The sequence below is a fragment of the Monodon monoceros genome, unplaced genomic scaffold, assembly GCF_005190385.1.
Source record: "Monodon monoceros isolate NGI ecotype Baffin Bay Population unplaced genomic scaffold, NGI_Narwhal_1 Super_Scaffold_8, whole genome shotgun sequence".
Taxonomy (NCBI): domain Eukaryota; kingdom Metazoa; phylum Chordata; class Mammalia; order Artiodactyla; family Monodontidae; genus Monodon; species Monodon monoceros.
The window spans coordinates 29,771,356-29,794,472 of record NW_021703785.1 but is presented as its reverse complement, the minus strand read 5'-3'; the positions used below and the strand labels follow the sequence as shown (position 1 = coordinate 29,794,472).

The 23,117-nt window shown below is 37.7% G+C and overlaps 1 protein-coding gene across 3 annotated transcripts in view; it reads right to left on the bottom strand.

The window, feature by feature from the left end:
- The window catches only part of TBC1D4 (TBC1 domain family member 4), a 244,517-nt gene that overhangs the window by 220,272 nt on the left and 1,128 nt on the right, over positions 1 to 23,117 (bottom strand). Inside the window, exons 2-4 of one of the 3 annotated variants that reach the window (XM_029210504.1) lie at positions 21,508 to 21,659; positions 20,364 to 20,443; positions 17,020 to 17,078 (exon numbers count right to left, since the gene is read on the bottom strand). The gene's annotated coding sequence lies outside the window, so the exon portion shown is untranslated. Of the gene's footprint in view, positions 1 to 17,019; positions 17,079 to 20,363; positions 20,444 to 21,507; positions 23,029 to 23,117 lie in introns of those variants that run through there. The other 2 variants (XM_029210502.1, XM_029210503.1) reach the window with 2 other exon arrangements.

Genomic DNA, 23,117 nt, shown 5'->3' with positions numbered 1-23,117 from the left:
GGAAAGTAAGAAACAGAGTATTGAATAATCCTGGCTAAAAAGAAAGTTATAAGAGAAAAGTTTAAAGATATGGAGTTAAGTTTAAAAAGGAATTCTGTCAAAACTTGTGGAATACAGATAAATGTATTGATTAAACTACACTTATCAAAATTAATTAAAGAACAAATAAAAACAAATAAACTAAGAATTTAACTAAAAAGAGAAAAAAATGACATGGAAAAACCCAAGGAAATAATAAGAAGGAATAAAGTTAAGTCCAGAAATCAGGAAGATAAAGAGTGGGAAAACAATAGAAAGGAACAGCAAGGAAGAATGTTTTCATATCTATTGATTATCTATATTGTTTTGAAGGATTTGGTGATTATTTTTTTTTGCCTATTTTTTAAACTAGGGCCAAATTATAGAATCTCTCCATATTAGGAATAGTAACATTTTTTCAGCATACATTTTCTATATTTCTCCCAGTTTCTCATTATTTTTTTGGACATAACAAAAAGAGAGAATACAGATTTTTTTTCAAACACTCATGGAATAGTCAAAGAAATTAACCACACCTTGTCTTTTAACAATGTTTAAGGTGCCTTCACAAAAATTGAGGTAATTATTGATTTACTTCAGCGCACACCCCTAATATAGGTGATACTTCTTAATACTCTTGACAGAATTATAAATTAAGAATTATAAAAGTGACATTTTTAAATTAGGAAATTGAGGCACAAACTAAGCAGGTAATGAGAGTAATGTTGTAGAAAATGAACACAATACATAGCAACTGATTGCTAATCAAATGCACAGTGCTTGGCACAAAGAAGGTGACTAATAAAATTCTGGTGAATGAACATGTTTAGAGCTCTGCTGAATGCCAAAGAACAGCATCAGTTACTTACAGAGGTTAAAAAAGTTTTTTTTTTTAATTTTATTGTATTTATATTTTTATATAGCAGGTTCCTTTGCGTATTTTGTGTAACAGACTTTATGTGTCTTTGGCAACCGTTTTCTCACAGCCTTGAAGAAAACATTTCCTTGTCTTCTAATCCTCTTGATACTGTCTTTTGTAGAGCAGGAGTTTTTAATTTGAATGAAGTCCAGCTTACCAATTATTTTTTTCATAAATTGTCTTTTTTTTTAAACTTCATTTATTTTTTATACAGCAGGTTCTTATTAGTTACCTATTTTATACCTATTAGTGTATATATGTCAATCCCAATCTCCCAATTCATCCCACCCCTCGAACCCCCCCCCCACTTTCCCCCCTTGGTGTCCATACGTTTGTTCTTTACATCTGTCTCTATTTCTGCCTTGCAAACAGGTTCATCTGTACCATTTTTCTAGATTCCATATATATGCGTTAATATACAAAATTTGTTTTTTTCTTTCTTACTTCACTCTGTATGACAGTCTCTAAGTCCATCCAATTTCGTTCCTTTTTATGTCTGAGTAATATTCCATTGTATATATGTACCACAACTTCTTTGTCCATTCTTCTGTCGATGGGCATTTAGGTTTCTTCCATGACCTGGCTATCGTAAATAGTGCTGCAATGAACATTGGGGTGCATGTGTCTTTTTGAATTCTGGTTTTCTCTGGGTATATGCCTAGTACTGGGATTGCTGGGTCATATGGTAATTCTATTTTTAGTTTTTTAAGGAACCTCCATATGTTCTCCATAAAGACTGTATCAATTCACATTCCCACCAACACTGCAAGAGGGTTCCCTTTTCTCCACACCCTCTCCAGCATCTGTTGTTTGTAGATTTTCTGACAATGCCCATTCCAACTAGTATGAGGTGATACCTCATTGTAGTCTTGATTTGCATTCCTATAATGATTAGTGACGTTGACCAGCTTTTCATGTGCCTCTTGGTCATCTGTATGTCTTCTTTGGAGAGTTGTCTGTTTAGGTCTTCTGTCCATTTTTTGATTGGGTTGGTCTTTTTTTTAAATATTGAGCTTCATGAGCTGTTTATATATTATGGAGATTAATCCTTTCTCCATTGATTTGTTTGCAAATATTTTCTCCCATTCTCTGTGTTGTCTTTTCGTCTTGTTTATAGTTTCCTTTGCTGTGCAAAAGCTTTTAAGTTTCATTAGGTCCCATTTGTTTATTTTCGTTTTTATTTCTATTTCTCTAGGAGGTGGGTCAAAAAAGATCTTGCTGTGATTTATGTCAAAGATTGTTCTTCCTATGTTTTCCTCTAAGAGTTTTATATTGTCCGGTCTTACATTTACGCCTTTAATCCATTTTGAGTTTATTTTTGTGTATAGTGTTAGGGAGTGTTCTAATTTCATTCTTTTACATGTAGCTGTCCAATTTTCCCACCACCACTTCTTGAAGACATGGTCTTTTCTCCATTATATATCCTTGCTTCCTTTGTCATAGATTACTTGACCATAGGTCCGTGGGTTTATCTCTGGGCTTTCTCTCTTGTTCCATTGATCTGTATTTCTGTTTTTGTGCCAGTACCATACTGTCTTGATTACTGTAGCTTTGTAGTATAGTCTGAAGTCAGGGAGTCTGATTCCTCCAGCTCGGTTTTTTTCCCTCAAGACTGCTTTGGCTATTCTGGGTCTTTTGTGTCTCCATACAAATTTTAAGATCTTTTGTTCTAGTTCTGTAAAAAATGCCATTGGTAATTTGATAGGGATTGCATTGAATCTGTAGATTGCTTTGGGTAGTATAGTCATTTTCACAATATTGATTCTTCCAATCCAAGAACGTGGTATATCTCTCCATCTGTTTGTTTCATCTTTAATTTCTTTCATCAGTGTCTTATACTTTTCTGCATACAGGTCTTTTGTCTCCCTAGGTAGCTTTATTCCTAGGTATTTTATTCTTTTTGTTGCAATGGTAAATGGGAGTGTTTACTTAATTTCCCTTTCAAATTTTTCATCATTAGTGTATAGGAGTGCAAGAGATTTCTGTTTATTAATTTTGTATCCTGCGACATTACTAAATTCATTGATTAGCTCTAGTAGTTTTCAGGTGGCATCTTTAGGATTCTCTATGTATAGTATCATGTCATCTGCAAACAGTGACAGTTTTACTTCTTCTTTTCCAATTTGTATTCATTTCTTTTTCTTCTCTGATTGCCATGGCTAAGACTTCCAAAACTATGTTGAATAATAGTGGTAAGAGTGGACATCATTGTCTTGTTCCTGATCTTACAGGAAATGCTTTCAGTTTTTCACCATTGAGAATGATGTTTGCTGTGGGTTTGTCATATATAGCCTTTATTATGTTGAGGGAGGTTCCCTCTATGCCCACTTTCTGGACAGTTTCTATCATAAATGGGTGTTGAATTTTGTCAAAAGCTTTTTCTGCATCTAGTGAGATGATCATATGGTTTTTATTCTTCAATTTGTTAATATGGTGTATCACACTGATTGATTTGCGTATGTTGAGGAATCCTTGCATCCTTGGGGTAATTCCCACTTGATTATGGTGTATGATCCTTTTAATATGTTGTTGGATTCTGTTTGCTAGTATTTTGTTGAGGATTTTTGCATCTGTATTCATCAGTGATATTGGTCTGTAACTTTCTTTTTTTGTAGTATCTTTGTCTGGTTTTGGTATCAGGGTGATGGTGGCCTCATAGAATGAGTTTGGGAGTGTTCCTTCCTCTGCAATTTTTTGGAAGAGTTTGAGAAGGATGGGTGTTAGCTCTTCTCTAAATGTTCGATAGAATTCACCCATGAACCCATCTGGTCCTGGACTTTTGTTTGTTGGAAGATTTTTAATCACAGTTTCAATTTCATTACTTGTGATTGGTCTGTCCACATTTTCTATTTTTTCCTGGTTCAGTCTTGGAAGGTTATACCTTTCTAAGAATTTGTCCATTTCTTCCAGGTTGTCCATTTTATTGGCATACAGCTGCTTGTAGTAGTCTCTTAGGATGCTTTGTATTTCTGCGGTGTCTGTGGTAACTTCTCCTTTTTGATTTCTCATTTTATTGATTTGAGTCCTCTCCCTCTTTTTCTTGATGAGTCTGGCTAATGGTTTATCAATTTTGTTTCTCTTCTCAAAGAACCAGCTTTTAGTTTTATTGATCTTTGCTATTGTTTTCTTTGTTTCTATTTCATTTATTTCTGCTCTGATCTTTATGATTTATTTCCTTCTACTAACTTTGGGTTTTGTTTGTTCTTCTTTTTCTAGTTCCTTTAGGTGTAAGGTTAGATTGTTTATTTGAGATTTTTCTTGTTTCTTGAAGTAGGCTTGTATTGCTGTAAACTTCCCTTTAGGACTGCTTTTGCTGCATCCCATAGGTTTCGGATTGTCATGTCTTCATTGTCATTTGTCTCTAGGTAGTCTTTGATTTCCTCTTTGATTTCTTCAGTGTTCTCTTGGTTATTTAGTAACGTATTGTTTAGTCTCCATGTGTTTGTATTTTTTACGGTTTTTTCCCTGTAATTGATTTCTAATCTCATAGTGTTGTGGTCAGAAAAGATGCTTGATATGACTTCAATTTTCTTAAATTTACTGAGGCTTGATTTGTGACCAAAGATGTGATCTATCCTGGAGAATGTTCCATGTGCACTTGAGAAGAAAGTGTAATCTGCTGTTTTTGCATGGAATATCCTATAAATGTCAATTAAATCTATCTGGTCTATTGTGTCATTTAAAGCTTGTGTTTCCTTATTAATTTTCTGTTTGGATGATCTGTCCACTGGTGTAAGTGAGGTGTTAAAGTCCCCCACTATTATTGTGTTACTGTCGATTTCCTCTTTTAGAGCTGTTAGCAGTTGCCTTATATATTGAGGTGCTCCTATGTTGGATGCATATATATTTATTATTGTTATATCTTCTTCTTGGATTGATCCCTTGATCATTACGTTGTGTCCCTCCTTGGCTCTTGTAATATTCTTTATTTTAAAGTCTATTTTATCTGATATGAGTATTGCTACTCCAGCTTTCCTTTGATTTCTATTTGCATGGAATATCTTTTTCCATTCCTCACTTTCAGTCCGTATGTGTCCCTACGTCTGAAGTAGGTCTCTTGTAGACAGCATATATATGGTCTTGTTTACGTATCCATTCAGCGAGCCTGTGTCTTTTGGTTGGAGCATTTAATCTATTCACCTTTCAGGTAATTATCGATATGTATGTTCCTGTGACCATTTTCTTAATTGTTTTGGGTTTGTTTTTGTAGGTCCTTTTCTCCTCTTCTGTTTCCAACTTAGAGAAGTTCCTTTAGCATTTGTTATAGAGCTGGTTTGGTGGTGCTGAATTCTCTTCGCTTTTGCTTGTCTGTAAAGCTTTTGATTTCTCCATCGAATCTGAATGAGATTCTTGCCGGGTAATCTTGGTTGTAGGTTCTTCCCTTTCATCACTTTAAATATGTCATGCCACTCCCTTCTGGCTTGTAGAGTTTCTGCTGAGAAATTAGCTGTTAATCTTATGGGAGTTCCCGTGTATGTTACTTGTCATTTTTCCCTTGCTGCTTTCAATAATTTTTGTCTTTCATTTTTGACAATTTGATTACTATGTGTCTCAGCATGTTTATCCTTGGGTTTATCCTGCCTGGGACTCTCTGCACTTCCTTGACTTGGGTGGCTATTTCCTTTTCCATGTTAGGGAAGTTTTTGACTATAATCTCTGCAAATATTCTCTTGGGTCCTTTCTCTCTCTTCTCCTTCTGGGACCCCTATAATATGAATGTTGTTGCGTTTAATGTTGTCCCAGAGGTCTCTTAGGCTGTCTTCATTTCTTTTCATTCTTTTTTCTTTATTCTGTTCCATGGCAGTGAATTCCACCATTCTGTCTTCCAGGTCACTTATCCTTTCCTCTGCCTCAGTTATTCTGCTATTAATTCCTTCTAGTGTATTTTTCATTTCAGTTATTATATTGTCCATCTCTGTTTGTTTGTTCAATTCTTCTGTTTGTTTGTTCTGTTAATTCTTCTAGGTCTTTGTTAAACATTTCTTGCATCTTCTTGATCTTTGTCTCCATTCTTTTCCAAGGTCCTGGATCATCTTCACTATCATTATTCTGAATTCTTTTTCTGGAAGGTTGCCTATCTCCACTTCATTTAGTTGTTTTTCTAGTGTTTTTTCTTGTTCCTTCATCTGGTACATAGCCCTCTGCCTTTGCATCTTGTCTATCTTTCTGTGAATGTGGTTTTTGTTCCACAGGCTGCAGGACTGTAGTTCTTCTTGCTTCTGCTATCTGCCCTCTGGTGGATGAGGCTATCTAAGAGGCTTGTGCAAGTTTCCTGATAGGAGGGACTGGTGGTGGGTAGAACTGGCTGTTGCTCTGGTGGGCAGCTCAGTAAAACTCCAATCTGCTTGTCTGCTAATGGGTGGGGCTGGGTTCCCTTCCTGTTGGTTGTTCGGCCTGAGGCGACCCATCACTGGAGCCTACCTGGGCTCTTTGGCGGGGCTAATGGTGGACTCTGTGAGGAATAATGCCAAGGAGTACTTCCCAGAACTTCTGCTGCCAGTGTCCTTGTCCTCACGGTAAGCTACAGCCACCGCCACCACCCTCCCCCAGCCCCCGGGAGGAGACCCTCCAACACTAGCAGGTAGGTCTGGTTCAGTCTCCTATGGGGTCACTGCTCCTTCCCCTGGGTTCTGATGCACACACTACTTTGTGTGTGCCCTCCAATAGTGGAGTCTCTGTTTCCCCAGTCCTGTCGAAGTCCTGCAGTCAAATCCCACTAGCCTTCAAAGTCTGATTCTCTCTGAATTCCTCCTCCCGTTGCTGGACCCCCAGGTTGGGAAGCCTGACGTGGGGCTCAGAAACTTCATTCCAGTGGGTGGACTTCTGTGGTGTAAGTGTTCTCCAGTTTGTGAGTCACCCACCCAGCAGTTATGGGATTTGATTTTATTGTGATTGCACCCTTCCTACCATCTCATTGTGGCTTCTCCTTTGTCTTTGGATGTGGGGTATATTTTTGGGTGAGTTCCAGTGTCTTCCTGTCCTTGATTGTTCAGCAGTTAGGTGTGATTCTGATGCTCTTGCAAGACGGAGTGAGTGCATGTCCTTCTACTCTGCCATCTTGAACCAATCTCTCCAGAGGTTAAAAATTTCTGCAGAGGAAGCAGCTTTTCGCTTTTTTCATAATTTTACAATACCCATTTTTGTCTTACTGCCTAATTCAGAAGTGCCTTGAGTGAAAAACTCTGAAAAACTCTGTTGTCATAAAACCTATTTGAGGATGTAAAGAAATAGGGTTAAAATGAACATTTATTTAATGCACAATTTCAGGCCAGACAGCTCCACATCAGCCAAGCATATGCAGTCAAGCACAAGTTATGAAATACTGTATATCTGAATGAAGATATTAGTATGGAGAGATTAAACACTTCCTGCACTATGCACTCCTTTATCACTAAGTGGAATTTCACATTTATGCTCTTCAGAATTATGTGGATTTCAACTGATATTATTGACCATTTTCTCTTGAACCTAATGAAAATCTTTGCAACTGAAAGCAACAGTGATGCTGCAATAAAACTGTCCCCCTGTAAAAATTCTTCCTGTTTAATTACTATTTCTAATGGGCCCTAAGAAGCTTAAAAATAAATCTATTTTAAGTCTGTCATGGATGAATTATTCCACATTTTCCTTGCTGATTTTAAAATGCAACACTCAAGCCACTAACATAATAGAGATTAAAATGAACAAATATACATGTAATATTTTTCAAACCAATAATTATTTTGAATAGGTAATATATGTAGAGGGTAGAGAGTTTGAATGTTACAAAAAAAGGTAAATACAGCAAAATGTAAGTCTCCCTTCCACTCGTTTCCCCAGATACCCATTTTCTTTCTGGAAATAACCATTGTTATAAGTTTATTAGGCATGGACCTAAAAATGAAATAATAATAATAGCCACCATTTGTTGAATAATCACTCTCCACCAAGGTTCCTCACAAAAATGGTATGAGATAAGGACCGCTATTTTCCTCATTTTACAAATGATAAAACTGAGTCATACAAACATTAAGAATCTTTTATAGGGTCACACTTTGTAGGTGGAAGAATTTTGGTTCAAACAAGAGCTATTACTCATATTTGTACAGGCTTTACTCAAACAGATACTATACTAGAGAAAATAGCTGAACTAGAGTAATAGTTACTAGGATAATTGAGATTTGATAAAACTTTACAATGATGCTTTTAAAGGGTCTTTAACAGTTAAGAACTAATTTACTTACTTATGAAGTAATATTTATTGAAAACCTACTATGGTCGAGGCACTGGAAACATACTTGCCATCCTCACATGAGAAATGCAGGCAAGGGAAAAGCAACTACAGTATTATGCAGTATACAGAATTGGGATCATGCCATAACAAAACTCTAAAATATGTGATGTTGATTCCAAGACCATGTGGCAGATGAAAAGGAAAACTTTAGTAGAAATAGCAAGAAAATGATTGCAGGAGACTAGAAAAAAGATGAGGAAACTGCTACAGAAGCTAAAAGAATAGTGACCCGTGTCATATAATATAGTGGTAAAAGTATCACCTGCAGTGACTTGAAAGATAGTCCACCCGGTAACCTGATGGACTTTTGGATTTGAGCAGAGATTTCTAGGAAGAAAATTGAGTGTTTATACTAGCTGAAGTATGAGGAGCTTCAAGAAAGAGATGGGCTCTGAAAACAACTGACCAATATGTAAGCAAAATTTAAAGAGATTATAGAGGGGCTAGAATTTGCCAGTCTGGAATGTAAACTCTTATTTCCAGCTTCTCAAGCAAGTAAAAGATTTTCAAATTAAGATATGGCCTAAAGATAAAGGATAAAATCAAAACTATGGCCAGAAGATACTTTTCTAACACTTCTAAGGAATTTAAACTGGTGCTTTCTTGGGCTGAACAAAATGGCTTCTCAAAAGCTTAAAGATGTAGGTCCACAGAAGCCTGATCCAAAAGTAGCAGTAAATTAGTCTAAAAAGAGAAGACTGTCTTGAAAACAAGTGTGGCTTTGGCTTCTAGAGCATGGAGTGAACTTTCATCTGATATATAGAAGACTCCCAGAGTTCTTAAGGGAATTATACTAGCAAAATTACTGCCAGCCTGGACTAATAGGGAACATGACTATTCAATCGTAAATAAGTTTCTGGGTTCCTAACTTTATACAGGCAGGAACAGGCTGAGAAAGTTGCTCAAAGGACATACAAGGAGATGAACTGGAATTGGACATTTGGAATTTTAAGTGTCTGTGGGATATCAGAGCAGAGAAATCAGAGGAGTTGAACATGTGGTTCAACTCACCAGGGAGACAGGACTTCCCTGGTGGCGCAGTGGTTAAGAATCCGCCTGCCAACGCAGGGGACACGGGTTTGAGCCCTGGTCCAGGAAGATCCCACATGCCGCGGAGCAACTAAGCCCGTGTGCCACAACTACTGAGCCTGAGCTCTAGAGCCTGCGAACCACAACTACTGAGCCCACGTGCAGCAACTCCTGAAGCCCATGTGCTTAGAGCCCGTACTCCGCAACAAGAGAAGCCACCACAATGAGAAGCCCACACACTGCAACAAAGAGTAGTTCCCGCTCACTGCAACTAGAGAAAGCCCACGCACAGCAACGAAGACCCAACACAGCCATAAATTAATTAATTAATTAATTAATTAAAATAAATAAAATTTAGGAGACAGATCTGGGCTAGAGATATAAATTTGAGAATCATTAGCACGTATGAAATACCAAATTACAAATGCAAACTTTCAGCTTTGGTTGAAATATAAGCAAAATCTTGGGACCCCAAGTGACAATGTTATTCAATGAGAATCTTTAACAGAAGCAGAAAATTGTTGACACAAGTGCTTTTGAGGATGCAGAGCACTGGGCTAGTTTTACAACACTATCATAAAAGTCAGGTTCCCAGAAAGAAAATAAATTCACCCTAGGTGGATTCAAATCAGACTTTAATGAAAGGAGTAACAAGGAGCGGGCAGAACTGAGGAGGACAGGGAATGCCAAGGCACTGAGAGCTTTGCAGCAGTGGGGAAACATTATTACACCTATGACTAAAAAGTCAAGAGTAGGAAACAGTGTTTTTTGTTTTGTTTTAAAATATTTATTATTTATTTATTTTGCCTGCATCGGGTCTTAGTTGAGGCACGCAGGATCTTTAGTTGCGGCATACCTGTGGGATCCAGTTCCCTGACCAGGGATCAAACCCGGGCCCCCTGCATTGGGAGCATGGAGGCTTAGCCACTGGACCACGAGGGAAGTCCCCAAGAAACAGCGTTAATGGAACCTAGAGGGAGGCACTGCCCAGCAGAACGTATAGTTGGGGAGGAACACAGCTACTGCCAGAGATATGGCACAGAGCACAGAGCAGGCAGGGAAGAAATGCCCTGACCTTGCTCTCCTCTTGTGCTATATCTCCAGCTGGTATACATGCCACTGGACAAGCCAAAGGGGCACAAGTGATATAGTCCTCAGAGGACAGTTTTCCAAGGCATAAGGCAAGGGAGAGAAGGGCAGAGTGTATCCAGACAAGCAAATGCAAAATAAGTAGCACAGGTTTTAGGTAAAGGAGAAGATTTAATAACATTTATAATTCAGGTATCAAAAATGCAGAAGAATGTATAGCACTAGCCAGGTGGGGAGGAGGCCATGTTGAATTTATATATGCAGTTTCTGTGTCATAAATATGAATCTCTGGACAGTTTGCTGAGAAGGACAAAGAGAACCTTTTTTGTGATATTCTACTTGTAATTACAAAAGAATTATCATAATCATTGTCATAGTCATCATCATCTCCTCCAAAATGTAACATTAACTCAAGAAAATAGATACTACAAAGTTTGTTTTTCATGTTTGTTATGATAATGTATTTATGAATTACATCAGCATTGCATGAAACTGTATCTGTTAGAATGTTTGTTGTAAGAATTGACTCTACACACCTATGCTGTAATATGTTCCCAATCAGCATGAAATCGATTGCTAATAAGGATTCATTAACACATTTATTTTGGCTTTCTCCTTATAGACCTATTTAAACAAGATAATCTTTTTGATTCCAACAACTTCATGTCTAAACACAATGTCAAAGCATTTTTCTTACATGATATGGATGATAATTTCAGTCTGAAGAGCTGATGACATCAACCACAGAGCACTGACAATGAGAAGGAAAGATGCCTAGGAAGCCCGGAAGAACATCAACATTTAAGGGAAATGCAGACCAAAATGTAGCACGCAAAAAGACTAAGAAGGATAAACCAGAGACATCGGAAGAATGTGGTGTCATAGAAACCCAGTGAAAAAAGAAGTGGTCCACATTTTTACATGCTGCATACAGATCAAATAAGGTGAAGAATGAAATGGTTCCATTCCATTTTTAGCCACATGCACGTTATTGGTGACCACAGAGAACATACTTTTAGTAAGAGCAGAAGCAGAATAAATGAGAGATGCAGACATTAAAATGCTAAATATAGGCAACATTTTAGAGATGCTTGGCTCTAAAGAGAAGAATAAAGACTAGTAGCTGAAGGAGGGAGTGGGGGACAGGGGTCTGTTTTTCAGTTTGGTTCCATTTAGTTGGTTTTTAACTGGTAGAGAGTATTGAGCACAGTAAAATGCTATCGGGAAGAAATGAATGGAGTGAGAGAAGCTGAATCTACAAAAGAGACAACAGTTAATCAACGAATGGAACATGAAATTTCTTTATAAGAAATGAGGTATTTAATCCAGAAACCAAGTGAAGAAACTGTCTGTAGATAGGAGGCACCATATCTCTTCCATCAAAAAGGCAAAAAATGAGGACATGAGTGTGGATGCAGTTCATTTGGTAGATGTGGGGTCAAGAATTTGAGAAAGTTCCATTAGATGATTTCTATTTTCTCTGTGAAATGAAGATGAGATCATCTGAGAAAAATAAAATAAAATCTGGGGAGTGGTAGATTGGAAGGACTGAGAAGAATGAAAAAGGTTTACGAATAGTCTCTTGTGTTCTGAAAGGATGCTTCAGAGAGAAGCTCCTTTAAGCAGCTGCCAGCCTCTGCAGTATGCGTGGTGGCTCGTGAAAAAGGTTGCCCAGCGTATATACTCCCTGTACAGGGCCTCAGGGCTGAATCAGGTGAACTCACCATCATCTGGCATCTTTCCCTGTTCCTCCCTCACTTGAAACTCTTAGCCACAGTCTTCAATATTTTTTCCCTCCTGTTTTCCTGGCATTGTTCCACCAGATTTCGTAGAGAGCTCCCTGGGAGTCCATGACCTTGGACAATTCTGCCTCCTAACCAGGAAAATGTTCCACGGTTCCACTTGAGGACACTTTTCGTAGCTCATTACAATTCTGAGACCTGCCTAGCCAGATACTGACCCTACCACCAAGGCACCCACTAACCTTCAAAGGAGCAAACTGGGTGTAAGGTCTAAGAAGGGGGCTAAGCCTACTTCATTGTCTATCCAGTCTCTTCACACAGAGCTTGAGTCATTTTGCCCTCAAGACCCTGCTCTGGCCTGCTTAAGTCCTAAGGACTTCATTCCCTCTACTCACCCAAGTACCTGATGATGGAAAGGATCTCTCCCTTTGAGAGGAGATCCTGCTTGAAATCTACCTTAATATGACCTTAGCCCATGGCCTCAACAAGGAAACTCTATTAGGTTATAACACAGAAAGCCTAACACACCCCCCCAAAGAGAAAATAGTCATAAGATAGGCAGTTTTGTTACAACAGTCTGAAGAACTCCCAAATCTGTATAAGGATAAATAGTACAATATTCTGTTCAACACAAAAGTTGAAGACAAAAATGAATAAACTATATGTCCATTGTAGTCATTACCTAACCAATAAATGATGTGTATATAAAGTATTTTAGACAAACTCTAGGGAATTTTAAGTCAGTTCTCAACAAAATTTTAGAGGATGCAACACAAATTCTTGAATAACATGTAGCTTTGTAGAAAACTTTGCCAAATAACTGACTATCTAGTATTGAGATTATGTAAGGAAAACATTGAAAAAGGTGGCCTAGGGAATTTATTTTCAGCAAATGTGGAGGGAGAAGGTGAGAGAAACAAAAGTGATGGCTGAGAAATCAAAAGCCCTCTGAGAAGCAGTGGGACCATCTCTGGATTATATAGTTACTAAATTTTCTCATCACTTTGCTCTCATGTATATGAAAAAAGTTATTTAGACCAGGCAGTATTTTTTATGGTTATGGCTATAACTCTAGAGGAGAATTATTCATCTGTTTTGGATCATTAAACTCAATATGTGCATTTGATTAAATTCCACTCTTCTCTCAGCTACCCATTATGATACTCCCTGTTTTAAAGTAATTCTCCCTTGTTAAGAGTGATGCATTGCTTTCCTATTTAAAAAAGAAAAGAAAAGGCAGTGAGAGGCAGATCTCTGAAAGAGGCTATTTTTTCTTCTTACTTTGCAAAAACAGCAGCAGCAGAAGTCCTGGAACAGGGAAGCTAGAAAATCCATCTCTTTGGACCCTCCTCTCTCATAAAAAGTAAAGGGAAACTTATTTACAAAATAAGCAATAGAAAAATTTGGCCAAGTACCATGCAAAATTATTATCATTAAAAGGAGAATAAGAGGCAGAATAAAATCCCCACAAACCATGACAAAAAAACTTCAAAAAGATATGGCAACCAAATGTGAAACTATAAAATCTAATATTTCAAAATAAGTTAAAAGAAATTAAGAAGTATAGAAGCTATGAAAGAATAACATAAATCAGCATTAGAGAAACTCAAAAATAGCAAAACCAGAATCTGGGGTTATAAAGCAAGGAAGCTGAGACCTTTGTTGAGTTTCTCTCTGCCATTTCTTTTATCTGGCCCTTCAAAGTTGAAGCCCAGTGAGCCCATTATGCTCAACCTGAGCCCATTATGCTCTAGGCTAACTCTGCCTTTGCCATGAGCCTCTGCAGTGCTGACATGCAATACAGCAGATTAAGCACATGGTAGCTTTCATTGAACAAAAGCCAGTGAGAAAGCAGAAGAAAGAGAGGCAACAACAAAGAAAAGGTAAAAGGTTGAGAAAAGTTATCTTGTGCAAACAAAGACTCAAAATTAGAGATTATTATGAAAAGAAAGAAATGCAGTTTGCGCAGCAAAAGGAAATGTCCACCGTGACAAATCAAAGCAAGTTCAAAAGTCCTCTGAGCCGAGAAATGACCATATTACAGACCTAAGTAAAGCAAAATACACTTAGCAAGGTGGTAAAAGTACAACCAGGCACCGAGTGAGGCTGTAAGCACTGGTCCTCCAGGGTTTGTACTTGTTGCTATAGCCCCTAACGACTCTTCCTTACAGGAATCGAGACTCCCTGCTGGTAGAGGTTGAAGTGCAAAAAGAAATCCTTATATATAAAACTGCCACCAAAAAATGATGCCGATGTCTAAATTGATCAAGGTGCCTACCTGTCTGAGTAAATAGCTGGCCATTTTGAAATCCATGATGGAGATCACAGAATAAAGGTTTCCAACACCCTAAAAAGCCAGCTGGATCTCACAGTTCAAGAAGGATGCCAAAGTACAGTGAACCTCGTTTGGTGTGATACCAACAGAAAGTTTTTGGATTAAGCCCTTTTTTTTTTTAAATTTATTTTTGGCTCTATTGGGTCTTCATTGCTGCATGAGAGCTTTCTCTAGTCGTGGCGAGTGGGGGCTACTATTCGTTGCAGTGGGCGGGCTTCGCATTCTGGTGGCTTCTCTTGTTGCTCTAGGTGCGTAGGCTTCAGTAGTTGCAGCACATGGGCTCAGTAGTTGTGGCTCACAGGCTCAGTAGTTGTGACACACGGGCCTACTTGCTCCGTGGCATGTGGGATCTTCCTGGACCAGGGCTCGAACCTGTGTCCCCTGCACTGGCAGGCGGATTCTTAACCACCGTGACACCAGGGAAGCCCTGAATTAAGCCTTTGAGAGGTGGAGCTTACTCCACTGCTATACGACTACAATATGAAAGCATCTGATATTTGAAAAAACAAGATTTTCTATGTTACCTCCTCTTTGATGTTCTGATATTGTTCTATATTTATCAATGGAATGCCTCTTCTGTAGCTCTTGCCTTTGTTCTAATCATTAAGATCAGGAGAAAACTCACTTGAACAAACAGGAACATGACACTAATTCTAGAAGTTATTATACCATCTTCGGTGGTTTTGAGCATGAGGTAGAGGAGATCTGACAATCGTTGTATGACTTTCAGCCAGTCTTCTGCTCTCTCTCTAGTTTAGAGAGTTTTAAGTATCTTGCAGTCTCTGCTCTTTGGAGTTAACGTGCCCGTGGCAAGCATTCATTGCAGCAGTGGGTACTTCACCATTTGGGCTTAGGAGTTTTCCTCGTATATAAATGTGCTTTATTTAGTGATACAAAAAGTTTATGTAGAGAAAAAAATGAGAGAACTCAGGAAATAATTTAAAAATTTTTAAGGAAGCATATATAAGAAACACAAGAACAAATAAAAACAACAAATAATGACAGAAATAGAAGATCAAAAGGAAGAAAATGTTAAAATTCAAAAAGAAATGAAGAGTTGAAAAGGATTTGAGAGAAAGTGACAGGTATAGAAAACAGTCAGAGAAGTTCCTACAGATGCATACCAGAAGTGCCCAAAGAAGAGAACCAAATCAATGGAACAGAACAAATATTAAAAGCCTATAATCCAACAAAATTTTCCTGAAGTAAAAAAAATAAACAAAAACTTGAACATACATCTTGAAAAGCACACTATGTACCTGGAAAAACTAATCCAAAATGACCAACATCAAGACTTATTTTAGTAAAACTAATGAATTTTAAAGAAAAACTTTAAGTATTCATTTTGTATCTAGACCAAAACACACAAATCATTTATAAGGGAAGTGATATCAAATTGTCATCAGATCTTTTTACAGCAACCCTTTATGACTGAAGACAATGGAGTAACATATGCAAAACACTCAAGGCAAGAAAATGTGAGCTAAGGGTTTTATATCCATGCAAACTGACATTTAAGTATAAGGAACATACAGAAACTGTTGTGAACATTCAAGATGTACAGAATCTCAGGCACGTACGCGTGCATGTAAGAATTCAGACTCCATCTTAAAGGGGGTAGTTACTACTCAGCTCTAGCCAATTATTGACACTGGAGAATGTACATGTAGTATTTTGGGGTCTTCCAGCTTTTTAAAAAGACTCAAATTAAAAGAAAAACTTTGTGGAAACCAAAAGGTCATTTCTGATGAACAATTAGATATGTGACTTTTAAACTGAGGCTAAAGAAAACCACCTATTTATTTATTTATGCATCCATTCATTCATTCAATACTCAGTTTTACTATTTGAAGTTTTAACAACTAGCACATAATTTATAATAAGGTATTTTAAAAAGATGATCACTTGATTTTATTACTTTACAACTTTATTCATGTTTCACATATACTAGAGTATAATTCCTATCTTCAGATGTACACCATGACTTGGGAGAGTTTTAATGTTTAGATTATTTATTCTGTTCACCTTACATATCCCTCAGTCTTATTGTCAATTTCTTTTTAAATGTTTTAAATGTTTTAGTCAAGTTAGTTTTTCCTAATGATTTGCATGTAAAACTACTTTTAGAAATTTGTTGGAGTCAAACAAGCTTCCTTTACTGCCTATTATGGAACAAACTGCTTACCAATTCATGTATCACAAATCAAAGTAAAAAAAGCACATTATCTGGCTCAAAGTATACTTTAATTATGGCAGTATGTATGATTGAGGCCAGCTATATGATAAGAATTGCTCTATGATGTATCTTGGTCTCCCATCTTGGAGAAGGAACAAATATATTTGTAAACTAAAGATACTAACATCTTTTGACTTTTTAATAAAACATGGTAAATTCTCAGGATATAAAAAATAAGTTATATGGAAATTTTCACACAAATAAAAAAGACAATGTTATAACAATCCCAAATATACACATCACCCAACTCCAACAATTATTAATAAATAGCTAATCTTTCCCTGATCAATATCTAAATGTTTATGGGTAGGAACAAACTCCTCAGCTGATTTGTAGTCACCCTATAGTACTGAAAACCACTGCCACAAAAAAACTTACCTCCTCAAGGGCATGATCAATTTCATTCACCTCAGTATCCTTGGTTCTTGGTATATGTGCTACAGAGGAGACACCAAGTATATAAATGATGAATGGTTAGATGTCTATACTAGAAAGCAAGGGGTTTTTCATGCCCAACTATGAGTGGTGTTTTTAGCAAGAAATAAAATATACTGTCTTTCCTCATCCCCCAAACTAAGCTGCTGCTTCTACAGCATGACAGGGTTTGCACATGTTGGAAGGAGACAGTAAACAGTCTGCTTCTCTAGGGCTTCCCATTTGCCCTGCCATTCATTTGGAAACTCCTATGGGCCAGAACGTAATTATCTGTCTGAATTCCTCCAACCTGTTGCTTAGTCATCATGGCTTAGAATCTACAATCTGTCTACACCCTGCCGTTATGTTCTTGATAATAACAGTTCTTTAATAGCACATCTTAAATATTCCTTTGCCCTTTACCTTGGCACAGAAGTGTGAAACACAATGAGACATGTAAGTGCTTTTCTTTAACAAATGTTCTTCATATGCTGAAATAGTAACTAGCCAAAGATTAATAGCTATTTTCTCCTATGGTACTTGGAATTCAAGAGTGTAAATCAGGATCAAGTTAATCAAGCTATGCGATTTGTAATAGTCAGTATTTCTGTGTGCTATGAAATGGTGGTCAGATCAATAGCTAGCAGACCCCCTTATCAAATACAGGACTAGTAAAATCAGCACACTCATTTGAGAATGACAGGTGAAACAGTCAAATTCCATTTAAATGGTGGCACCTGAGATTCTTATTCAAATTTGAAAACCTTAATACTTAAACTCTGAAATTCTTCATCAGTATAGTAGAATGTATAGGCTAAATTTATACTAGCATCATTCATTTCATGAGAATTAATATTAATGAATTAGCACAAAAGCAAGTAGATTACTTCTTTAGGCAATATATAAGAAGCTATTTAGCAAGTTACCTCTATACTTTTTAGATGTGTTTAATTATCCCTGTGTGGAAAAGAGTTAACAGCACTCCTGCTTATACTTAAAAAGGCCAGCTGACAAGGTTGGCCCTTGGTTGGCATCTGGGAACTTGGATTCCAGGAGCGTTCCCACCATTGACTGATATGAGTGGCTCACTGTGCCTAAATTGTTTGTACAAACAATGTAGTTATGGAACCCACTGCATCCCTTCTGGGAGTCTGAAATTCGGGTACATGACAGGCAGGGGTGCCTATATGATAAGCTCCCAATAAAAAAATCTGGGTATTGAGTCTCTAGTGAGCTTTCTTGGTTGGCAACATTTCACACAATTTGTCACAACTTGTTGGGTGAGAGATTAAGCACATCCTGCATGACTCCCCCGGGAGAGGAATCTTGGAAGCTTGCATACGTTTACCCCAGATTTAGCCCCATGTGCCTTTCCTCTTTGCTGCTTACACTTTGTACCCTTTCACTGTAATTAACTATCGCCATCAGTGTGACTACATGCTGAGTCTGGTGAGTGCTCCTAATGAATGACCAAAACTGAGGGTGGTCCCAACACAATCCCCTAATCTACTTTTAAAAGAATCACTTAATTTGAGGATTAATAATGTGCACCTCAACATAAGATATAGCTTCTAAATGCATTACTAATGAAAACTTAAGGATTTCCTAAGCACTGTAAATCAAGAAATCTGTACAATTGATTGTAATTATACCTTGTTCTGATTTTGGTTACAATGGTGTAGTCAACCTTACAGACCATTAATAAGGAATTCTCTTCTAGTTGTTGTCATGACGTTGCCCAAGATCACATCTGACCCATTGTAGAGTACCCTCTGTATCAGACAGGACCCATAGACAAAATTCAGATCTCTTTTAACTAAATTAGGTGTATCTTGAACTATATGTTTTACTTTGATCTTACCATGCCTCTCATGAGTGGTTGGGGGTTGTTTTTCTGGTTTGTTTTGTTTTTTTAACTTTAGAAGATGAACAGTTATTTGCAACCCAATCTAAACCATTGTACAGGATAGTATTCTATGCGTATGTTTCTCTGCACTGAACTTGGCTATACTATTTTCCTACTCTTATTTTAATGTGTCCTAACTTCCCCAGTGTTTTTCTAACTCTCTTATTGCAGGTATTATTGCCAGACATTTCAAAAGTTTTCAGGTAAGCCATAAAGGAAGGAAGAAAAGGATTGAATATGTAACATGTCTAAAGAAAAAAGAGCGAAAAAAAGGGGCAAGCAGTTAATACTGGAAAATGAAAATTAGTCAATTTATCACTAAGCACTAGATGGACCGGCGGTCAGATGTACTTTGGCCTCCTGGACAGATACACCTCATCCATAAAGGTGGGCCCATTATAATTCCCCTTTCTCTGGTTTCAAGTTCATTGAGCGCCCTTCTGATTTGCATTTCTCAAGGAGTGTTAATATGTTTTCAGGGTCTACTATGTTTTACATATGGTGTTCAGTTTTCACAGCAACCCCAGGAGTTGTTATCCCTGTTTTACAGCTGAGGAAATAGCTGGTCACTTCTGCCTGGGGTTGCCCCTCTGGCCTTCAAATATCCACAGGCACTTTTATTCCCACACACAGAAAACACTACACATTTGTTCTGAGCATGTAATGTTTAGACTATGCGATGAACTTGGGGGTACCGATATCTCTTTGAATGAATTAATAGAAATTAATAGAAATGTATAAAACTGCTCACATCACTTATTTGTTAAATGTTTCATTTGGAACAAGAAAATAGTACCTGCAGTCAGTTGAAAATTTCACTGTAAAAAAAGCTTGTCTTAAAATTTTTATTACCTACCTCCAGCACTTCAGGATTTTAAGAACATTTTTCATTACTTATTTAGTTCAATATAAAACTTTAAATCACTGTATATTGAACAATCAATCAACCTGTAATTTTAAGCACTGTAATACTACTAAAGTTTGTTTGTTGCATCAAAAATGACCACAAGATAGGTAATACATAACAATGTTTTTATATTTGGGAGATTCTTAAGGAATGTATATTATCAAATAAAAGTGGTATTTTGTTTCATTTCAAATATTATGTTAGTCTCTAATTTTAAGAGAGCCAGCAATTTTAATTGTAAAATAGTAATTCTGCCACTTACTGCCCATAAAAGGACAAATAAGACAGAAAGCTGACAAATTTCAAAAATCTTTATCAAAGTGCACGATCTCCATTTGATGCACAGTTGTCTCGATCATATCCAAATACAGGTCCATGTTGGAACCAAAAGTCAATATATCTGCCCACCCCCTACACACCCAACACACATTGGTGGTGCAGAGACAGGAGAACACAAGGAAGAATTCAATCTCATTTACTTATTTATTTACTTACTGGAAAGAGACGAACGGGAGACACAGCTGTCACTGGTCCACAGCAGTGATGAAATCCTGCCAGGAAGGCATGAAGACCTCCTGCCCAAAGTCACATAACTAACTCAATTTGTTCAGTCTTCAAAATGGGTAATAGGGGGACTTCCCTGGTGGTCCACTGGCTAAGACTCTGCACTCCCAATGCAGGGGGCCCGGGTTCAATCGCTGGTCAGGGAACTAGATCCCACATGCTGCAACTAAGAGTCTGCATGCCACAACTAAAGATCCCATGTGCCACAACTAAGACCTGGCACAGCCAAATAAATAAATATATATATTTTTAATGGATAAAAAATTCTCCACTCTACCACATTGTGTAATAGGCTGACCCGCTGACTTTTATTATTAGTTATTAAATATCTGACTCCCCCAATAGATTATAAGCCCTGTGAAAACTTTCTGTTCACCACTATATGCCAAGTGATTAGCAAAGTGTCTGACACTTCAGAGATGTTCAATAAATATTGGTTGAATGAACGAACAATATAACTACTATAGACTACTTAGCCATTATATTTTCAGTTTAAATTAATAAATAAATATTTGAATTTGGTCAGCATGAATCATTCCTCCTGAGGCAAGATCATTGAACAGATTGAGTTTCTTGAGATGTTGGAGTAGTAGACCCAACTACATCATCTAGCAAAATGCTATGTATCATAGGTTTACTGCATGTTTGTTTGTTTGTTATTACTTCAGAAGCACAGACGAATACTGGATTAATCATTTAATTGTAGTTCTTGGCTTGTGGCACCCTTTCATCATTGGTCTAAACCTAGCTCTCTTTTATTTTAATGTATTTTATGTGTTTATTTAATGATATAATAAACACCATGAACTTATTTCCCAACATGAATAATTGGACATTACCAGTAATTTACATCTACTGTGGATTCCTCTTCTATCCTGCCTCTAACTTCTCCCTGTCTTGAAACCTAGAGGTGACCAATCACCTTGGTTTTGCTTTTCATTCCCTTTATTTATTTATCTTTACGTTTTTACATACATATATTCAGTATTATGTTACTAAGATTAATTTATGATGTTGTGTATACTTTTTGCTCATTAATTTTCTCTCAGTACAATATTCCATTGTGAAAACATACCACTCTTTATTTATCTGTTCTCTTGTCCACAGTCATATGGGTTGTTGCCAGATGAGGGCAACTTCTGGATCGTGCCCTTAAAGCATCCCTTCTAGTGGAGTTTGTGTGTGAAGCCAGGAGTTGGTACAACCACCCTGAACTCGTTGAAGAAGCTGTACAGTAAGAATAGTAGAGTTATAAGATAGAAGTGTATGTCCTTGATGTCTTCAAGAAGAACAAACAGCTCGGACATGATAAATAATTTTGTCTAATTTAAACCATCATCATTTTGGGATTACTACCACAGCAGCTGATAACCTAACACATAATTTGTACCTAAAAGTGAGATGCTACTGGAATAAAACGTGTAACAGGAGGCACTGGCAGTCAGGCAACAGGTGGTGAGGATACTGTGGATGGGAACGGTGGTGACTCATGCTATGGCAAAACATCTGATAAAACTATCACCATATGATACTGAAGTTGCAGACCACGTGCTTATAGAGCCTATAGCTCTAAGGCAGTGTTTCTTAACATAGGTACTCTTGGCATTTGGGGTAGAATAACTTTTTGTTGGTCAAGAATACCCTAGGCATCGTAGGATGTACAGCTCCCCACCCATAAAATGCCAGCAGCATGAACTGAAAATGATTCAATGATCTTATCTACTAGCCCCAGGCAATATAACAATCAAGAACTTCCCCATACATTCCCTCATGCCCCTTAAAGGAGCTAGACTGCCCCCAGGTAAGAACCACTGCACTAGAGGAACTAACTAGAAAAAATGGCAGAACACTGATGTGTTGGCTCCTTCTTGCCACTTTTGGCAAAATTCTACAAGACAGAGAAGCTCAGGCTAGGTTTACGTGCGGAGATGGAGGGAACTTCCCTTTGGAAGAGAGGTTCTGTTTGTGGCTGGATGCAGAATGGTGGGACTTTGGGATTGTCTTCCCTTGGGAAGGATAAACATGTTCTGCAAGTGGAAGGAAGGATGCCTGTAGCTGGTGGACAAGGAGGAAGACTAGCAATGATGCCTGGCTTTCCTTAGAATACCTCTTCTCCCTGTAGCATAGCAATAGAACTTTGAACTGGGCACACAGCTACCCCGCTAGACATTTTCTAGTCTCCTTGGCAGTTAGAAGTGGCTACACGAATAGGTTCTTCCAATGGGATGTGAGTAGAATGAGGTGTGTAACACTCAGGACGTGAGTTTATACGGAGAAGTATGCCCTTCCGTCTCCCTCCCTCTCTTCTGCTGGCTGGTATGTAGGCATGATGATAGAAACTGGAGCAGCCATGTTTTTCACAAGGTGGAAGCCATGCGTTAAGAATGGCTGGTCAACTACACAGAAGGAGCCTGGAGCCCTCTCTAGCCACCATACCAACTATCTTATTTAGCCCATCTCACCGGGAAGACACATGCACTCTCTTGCATCCATGATCTCATATATATTATCTTGCCCTGTTTGTTGTTAGCTGGTTCAAATTGTAAACTGAAGGAATAATAATATTAGCTGAGTTCAGGTCATCATTTTCACCAATCCTAAAACATGAGCTGGACTTTGTGGTGGGACCTATCTCAGCAGGAGAACTCCTTCTTTCAGATTTCTAAACTTCCCCCCAGTTTTACT